The sequence below is a fragment of the Paramormyrops kingsleyae genome, chromosome 1 (assembly GCF_048594095.1).
Source record: "Paramormyrops kingsleyae isolate MSU_618 chromosome 1, PKINGS_0.4, whole genome shotgun sequence".
NCBI lineage: Eukaryota > Metazoa > Chordata > Actinopteri > Osteoglossiformes > Mormyridae > Paramormyrops > Paramormyrops kingsleyae.
In genome coordinates this window covers 30,667,741-30,675,862 of record NC_132797.1, presented here as the reverse complement: position 1 = coordinate 30,675,862, position 8,122 = coordinate 30,667,741, and the positions used below count along the sequence as shown (strand labels likewise).

At 42.5% G+C, this 8,122-nt stretch overlaps 1 long non-coding RNA gene across 1 annotated transcript; it reads right to left on the bottom strand.

Annotated features, from left to right (window-relative positions):
• Positions 1 to 4,922: 4,922 nt before the first annotated feature.
• Positions 4,923 to 7,770, bottom strand: LOC140591863 (uncharacterized). Its single transcript, XR_011992160.1, has 3 exons — positions 7,646 to 7,770; positions 6,541 to 7,228; positions 4,923 to 5,168 (listed from the first exon to the last, which is right to left on the bottom strand). It is a non-coding gene; the product is annotated as an uncharacterized lncRNA (long non-coding RNA).
• Positions 7,771 to 8,122: the final 352 nt, after the last annotated feature.

Below are 8,122 nucleotides of genomic sequence, written 5' to 3'. Positions count from 1 at the left end.
TCTGCCAAATGCAGTGAGCCTGAATTTTGCAAAGAAATGAAATATTTCTGCTCTCTCCGGCATTTGAAGCCTGACAATAAAAAATGACATTGTCAAAGGAAGATGGACGAGATAAAAGCGGCCTACATACTTTATTGAATTTATGCAAATGAGGTTTATCATTTTCAGACACCTGTTTACTAATGCTGTGATGTTTACTGTTGGAAATGTCAGCGGCAACCAGCGTTCCGATAAAGGTGTAATTTGTCAGAAAAATTATCTGATGGCAAATTGATGTCTCTTAAAGGGTAATGTGCTCACTCGCCTATATACCTTAGAAAAGTACAGAATGATCATTAAGACCTGTTAAGCACATGCTACTGTACACCCTATTATTATATTACCTGGATGCACATGAAATTTGCAGCTTCAACAAAAAACTTTTATGAGAACCAATGGTCCCATCTTCATCTCCTAAGTTGTCTTCACAGAGGTCACCAAACAGCTATCAAATGGCTTGATAATTATGTCCCTAGTAAAGTAAAGGGGTTGGTTCATTTGCTATATCAATTGTACATTTATTTGTTGGTGATTTTGGTAACTGAGCAATGCAGCACCTCAGACAGCTTTGGAAAGCTGGTTCACATGACACCGCTCACTAAAGTGACAAACATCACTATGGGTTCCTCACGAGGATTGTTGTAAATAATGTGCATGTTGTGTGCTTGTAGTGGGGGACAGCAGTAATACAGAAAAGCCTAAATTATACTCTCTGAGGGTGGGGGCTTGGGGGTTTATAAGGTGGGGGGGCATAATTCATACAGAGGGGGCAACCTTATCATTTTACTGCAAGTGTGCGCTGCTCCTCGCTGCTACGGCTCCACGTGTATCTAATGCATTTCCATTAAGCAAAGTCATAATTTGTCAAATTTTTTTTCCTCTCTCTTTTTTTTGGAAACCATTTTAAAGCACTTATCCAAATAAAAGCAGCATTTTTAAAAACTATTGTGGCTTCATTAGTGACACCAAAGTCTGAGTTTTAAACTTGTTGTTAGGAATCAAGGACTTTTTTTGTTCCTCAGAAATATAGGCTTCATTAATGGATGAAAGAAAGAGATTTAAAAGAAAATACCAAAATACTGTAGATTTCTAATGCTTCTAGACTAAAGTTGTCACTTCACCTGTATTTGTGCAAATCCAGTATGCAAAATATTGCATATAATTAGTTTTTATGGCTCATATTTCTTATTTGTAGCGACAGAGGGAGTTTAATTAATTCAACTAGCAATTTTCCCAGCATGCATTACTGGTATGCTTAAAATGTGTTGTGGTGGAATTTATTTGAGAGCTATTTGGCACAAAAACAGTGTCACTCATTTTTTTCACAGTCGTTCGAGAAGCTACTTTACTCCTATGAAGTTTACACTGATTTTTTGGTTTGTTTTTGGTACAGCTGTATGTTCCGGGACAAATTAAGAGCAAATGTTTTGCTTAAGGGCAACTCACGGGATTTGAGCAGGCCGCCATGAGGGTTACGCACCTGCCTCCCAGCCACCCGGCCGCCCCAGCTGCGGCTGGGCATTGAGCTTACTTTGTGTCTGACAGCCCACTTTGCCGCTTCATGTGGCAACATTGTCACACCTTGCATTTGTCAATAATCGTTACTGGAAGTGGGGGCAATTTTTGCAGGTGTCTTGCAGCCTCGCTGTCCCGGCTGACACAGGTGTGCGCCACAGACCGGCCGTTTGGGATTAAAGACGTGGTAAACAGATTAGGACTGAGGGAGAAGACGACTGAGAGTAACACCTTTCATTTCAAAATAGAAGTATGTACCCAAGGCCTGCCACTAAGTGAATTCGACCACCATAAGAGGAGGAGGGGAATTATGTTTGCAGTCTCCAGGGGGGGGGGTGTTCCCCTGGGATCTGTAAATCCAGTTGAAATCCATGTTGCACTGCAGGCAGTGTGCAATTGAAATCGGCTTGCTAAGTCGGCACCCCCTCACAAGATAGCGCCATAGGTGGCTGCCTATGTCACCTAATGGGTTGACTGGTCCTGCTGTAAACTAAAGTACTTTCAACACCCCCACAAGCCAGACATTTGTTATGGACGATGAGACTGCGGCACAGTCTAACAGAACCTCGCAGAAGAGCATGTCCCATGGAAAGGATGGGATATGCGGCCACCCCTCACCCAGAACACTGCCCCCTACAGGCCATTCGGTGGTGACGGCTCCCTGTCCCCGAGGCGATGCCCTGTTTTGCTCCAGTGAAGGCTGCCTCTTGGCCGCCAAGTCTTCCCCTTGGCCATGTCTGTTTCTGTGCCAGTGCCAGGTCCTACACATCGCAGAGGTCCTCCCCCAGAGTCCAGACATCTGTCAGAACACTAGCTTTTAACTCTCCCCATGCCAGACTGCTCCACCTTACAGCAGACAGAGGCTTCGTATAGGGGCCACTGATGTGGATAATCTTACATCAATGCTGTCAGTATCAGAATGAAGAGAACATGAAGAGTTAGGAATAAGAAAGATATACGTATCATAAAATATACATATGTATATAATAATAATAATAATAATGATAATGGTACTTTATTGATCCCCATGGGGAAATTCTCTTTTCCCTTAGCGCTGTCCATGACACACATGTAGGTGAGCCAGCCACAAAGCTGAGGGTTAAGGACCTTGCTCAAGGGCCCACAGGAATTTCCTCCCTGCTAGATATTCCATGGTCAACTGTAAATGGGAGTGTTTAGGAGAAACTCCACAAAGTGCCAGACCACGTACAGTAACAGGGCAGAGTCACTGAGGCGCATTGTATAGAGAATTTGCCAACACTCTGTTGACTCAATGATTGCAGACTTCCAAACTTCCTCTGGCATTAACCCAAACTGCGTGTCAGGAGCTTCATGGAATGGGCTTCCATGGCCGAGCAGCCGCATTCCAGTCTCACGTCACCAAGTCTATCTATCTATCTATCTATCTATCTATCTATCTATCTATCTATCTATCTATCTATCTATCTATCTATCTGCCCATCTGCCCACTGGCCTACCTGTCCATCCACATGCCCACCTGTCTATCTAAGCACAAAATGACCAGCCCATATTTTTATGGCCAGCTGCGGGTATACAGTACATGCCACATTCTTCCTCTGGCAGGTAAACCGAAGCTGCAGAAACCACCAATCGGAGTGCCCCCCATAAGCGGCGTCGGCTGAATGGCATATAATGGCTTTACGCATAATCCTTGGTCACATTGCTGCAGTATTATTTCAATGGGAGCAGTGTGCTGTTTTGGTGATACAATGTCCGTTTGTTTGTTAGCCTTTGCTGAGTAATGGGCCCTGCTAATCGCTTTATTCCACTTAACCTTGGCTTCATAGCTCGGTGAAACTCACAAGGACAAACAGAAAAATCAGCTGCTACAAACTCCCAGTGGGTTGAAACTTTTAATTAGGACAAACCCCTTTAAACATGCAATGCAAAAAACGCATAGGACACTAATTAGCAAGTGGCCATAAAATCATGCCAATTTTACCAAAAAAAACCCGAATTACCCCTGGGCTGACAGATGGTACAGGGTTGAGTAATTTCATTAAAAACCAGATTCTGTTCTGATGGCACCATTAAAGAAGCTATGGATTGATCTGGGCCACCCCGGATCCAGTGATTGGTGATAGGAGCTGAAATGTCTCCCTCCTGACTCAGTGGTCAGGATCTACAGTGTAAGGGGTCATCCTGGCCTGGCAGACCAAACAGCACAAAATGCAGGCAAAAGGTCACTTTTTTTATTCACAGCAGCTTATTTCACAGGCTGTGTGTGACCGGCGTCCATTTTAATAGGGTGAGTCAGCTGCTGGATTGAGGGTGATATTTCAGTTCTCCCGCCCTGGTCCCTGATCTAAATATAACCTTGTGTGTTCCATTTTTCTTTAAGTACTTTTTAATGTCTAGCGAGCTGAACGTATAGCAGCTTGCCATAAGCGGTTGGTCACAAACACTGGAGTTACTTTCCAAAATTGGCCGATCTTACTGATTAAGAGAACAGGCATGAATAATCTTTCAGGGCAGCAATGGGGGTGCACTGTACCCCCCCAGGCTGAAAGCTTCCAAATCGATTAGACAATCATGCATTTCATTTAATCTCTGCCTCCAGCGTTTTCCCGGTGCAATTAGATACCCTGTCATGTTTGAATGATTCTGAAATGGGAAAACACTTTGGACTGAGTGGGCTTCAAAATAAAAGTTTTAATGCATTTCATGTGCACAAAGATGTTGTCTTATTGTTAATGTTTATCAAATACTGATGCAGCTTCTACCTGCTTCTCCTGGTCAGGGCCCCTGGGTTACTTGGAGGCTGGGTACTACTCCGGGAGGGATGCCAGTCCATCACTAGACACATACATGAATACTCATGCTCTATGGACTATTTGGAGACACCAAGAGACATGTCGGTGGTGTGAGCCATCCGGTCACCCTATGTTTATTGAACAGTGAAATATAATATCATCCGTTTTCCATACCTGCTTGTTTTATGCAGGGCCATGGAGGTCCGGAGCCAATCCTGGGAGCTACGGATTTCCTAGTTTTAGCTTATTTTCCTCATTTCCACTTAAGTTTTGAGGTTTTCAATAATCATTGAAAAGTGCCACTTAATTCTCAGTCTAGCTTAACCAGTTATTTTAATTTGCCAAATGCCATAGAGCAGAATTAGCGAGATGTAGGTGCCAAAAAGACTTGCAAGATAATAGCAAAACAAAAGGCACCCATCTGCTATTCGAGTTCAAGCAGCATTTATCTGGTTATTCAGCATTGAATGCAAGGCTTTTTGGTAAGAAACTGGGGTAAATAGTGTCATTGTTTTGTTAGCTTCAGTCTAAGCAATCTCAGACAAATCCAGGAAATCCCACTGTTGACTCCATGTCCTGTTTTAGCTTGTGTCACCTTTCCTCTAGTAGGGCAACACAGGGCCTTGATTCCTCTTCTTTACCTCTTCTTTTGAATGTTCATTCCTCCCTCAGAGATAACACCCGAAACCTCCAGGGGACACGCTTCTTATCGTTTATTAATTTGGCCGACGTTCTTATCGAGGATAATCTAAGGAGGATCAGCATTCAGTAGCCTGGACCGGAGCCTGGCGTTTAAAAATATGCGTTGATTAATCGGCGGTGTGAGGTGTGAACAGAGGGCTGCCAGAAGCCAGAACACAGGACCAGTCAATCAAATGTGCATGTAGTCATTGTGTGTTTGCATGGTACAATAGCAGGTGAATTTGGAACAGATCGTACATTGCAAAACACAAAGGAATATAGTCTATAAACCCATACAGAATGTGACATGGATCATGTAGTCTGGTGAATCATGCATCTGATTTTGTACCCAAATGCTGAGGACCTATGTTACGGTGGGGCATGACGAAGGAGGGACGATACAAATAGCAGCTCTCAATAAATAGGGTTTATTAAACAGAACAGAACACAAAGGGAGAACCAGAAAACAAAGGGACCACAAGCGGTCAAAACAAGTAGGTGGGAACAAAGAACTAAACTATAACTAACCAAAAGTAAACTAACACAAAAAATACAACCAAGAAGGAACAGGCAATAAGATATGTGGGGACCAAGCAAATAGCAAAACACTAAAAACAGAGGAGCGAACACACAGTAATAACCATAATGACCGACTGAGGGCAAGGATGGGCACCTTTAAACACATGGATAACGAGGGCTAGCAAGGGGCAGGTGTGGGCTGTGACAAATAGACCAGGGGTAACGAGGAGCAGGTGGGGTCAATCAACAGATACGGAGAGGTCCAAATACCAAAGAAGACTAAAATAAGGAAAAGTGAGCATGCCACAAACAGGGAATAGGGAGCAAAAACAAGGGACTGTAACTGAAATACAGTAAAATCCATTTATAACGGACTTCAAAGGACCTGGTAAAACAGTCTGTTATATCCAGATGCGTGACTATTAATAATCCCGACTCTGTATCTGCGCTGGATATCACCGGCACGCCATGCACCTTGTAGGCGGAGCCTGCATGTCCGTTATAGCCAAACAAAACTAGAGCTAAAAGCGGCCCTGGGGACCAAACTGTTTGTCGGTTATAAGCGAAATTCCGTTATATGTGAGTCCGCTATATCCGCTGCTTTTTCTGCATGTTCTTAAAGGCACAGGGCCAGGACCAACGGACCTTGTCCGTTATAGACGATATTCTGTTATAAGCGAATCCACTATAATGGGATTTTACTGTACACAAAAACATGATAATCCAAGAAAAACACAAAATAAATGTTAAATAATAACTAAAAACCCACAACAAAAGGGGAGTGTGGACAACAACCAACCACTTAGCCTACTAGGCCATGTGGTGGGCAGGGGAACAAGTAAACACTAAAAGTGAAGAACACGAGATGGCCAGCGACACCTGCTGGCCAAAGAAGGAACAGATGAAGGGGAAGGAGAGGGACCAATTCTGACAGGCTTGAGCAATTGTTTCATTCTTAATTTGCTCACTGAAATGCCTCTGTATTCCAGACTATATAACTAAATATAAAAACCTGTAAAAGAATGGCTGAAGATACAGGCCTGCAGGATGCTGGACATCTGTGGCTCCTGTTGCCCCCTGGACAAGGTGCTTTGCCAGCTACAGAAGTGGGTGAAACCAAAAGATACTTTTTCAAAATTATGTGATTAATCAAATGGACATGCATTTTTCAGATTTTCGAATTTATTGACTGTTGAAGCCATGGTGACAGAAGTTGGACCTTGGGTTAAGGCACCATGGTGATTCACTTCAACTGTGCTTGGTTAACTAAGAAGCTGAAGTACAGTGCAAAATAAACCGATAAAAATCTACAATGTAAGTGGCTTATTGAAGCGTGATGTCAGCGTGATGTTTATAATAATAAACCAATACCTTCATGAGCTTCTCTTTCTTATATTGGTATTTCCCTTAATTACGCACTTTCAGGATTTAGTCTATAGGCACATGCACTCACAGATGTACACCATTCGGCTCATGATGAAGAACTATTTTTTGCTCTTGATAAAAAGTCTTTGATATGAACTGAACTAGTGCAAATAACATATGCTGTCCTAATATACCCTGAACTCATTACAGTAGAGCAACCAAAGGTGGGTCACGTTCTGCTCTGCTGGCTTCTCCGCCGGGCTGGACACTCTTTCATGATTCACTCACACCATCCTACTCGGAGACCAGCGAATGTGTCCTCCTGCGAAAACATCCTTGACATTTATCAGTCAAAAGGAAAAAAATAATCAAAATAGCATTTAAAGACATGATTTATATTATTGCATATTTGCTAACATAAATAAAAGTATAATGATTAAAATATCTTTATTTTCAGTGTACATGTACAATGGAACTCATATTATATTGATTTACTTCTGTCTGTATTAGTTTTAAAAAGGCTTAATTGGAATTCTCTGTTTTTAGTCATTAATTTAAGATTTCTTTGCTATGTGTTAATTCCCATTTAATGATGTTTGAAGTGAGAGAATTTTACACCAGTCATGCTCCACTGTGGAATTACAGCTATTGACCTCAGAGCGACTGATTTTATATAACTAATTTTTTAATATATATATCTAATTTCCGGAAACACGTTTCAGCGTAATAATCGTGTGTTTGCTTTGTCTTACCATGGCATGTGAAAGTTGTGCCTTGGTCTCCTGGTCTAAAGGTTTAAGTCCGGCACCATATCGGGGGGCTGGCATCACCATGGGGTGGGGGGGGGGGACACCTCCCTCCGGAACAACAGTCCAATCTGTCAGTTTGTCCCAATTCCACACTTTATTTTAGTTGCCCCGCTCTCCTAACAGAAGCCTTCATTCAGCATAACATAAACATGAAGGGCCTTTTAAAAGACCTGCTCAGACAGTCAAGTCTTTATTCCATCCAATAAGGTGAAGTGTCATAGCCACCTGACGTCCCCAATGCTGGCTTCCCGTGAATGCTGGATTGTGGGTAAAAAGTTTCCTTCCACAGTATGTGATTAAAGCACCCTGATGGAAAGCAGGTTGTGAGTTGTGAGTATCAACATTTAAACACAGCTCAGAGTTTTAAAGTTTGACTGAAATGAAATAGATACAAGCTGAGGAAAAAATGTTTGTATGTAT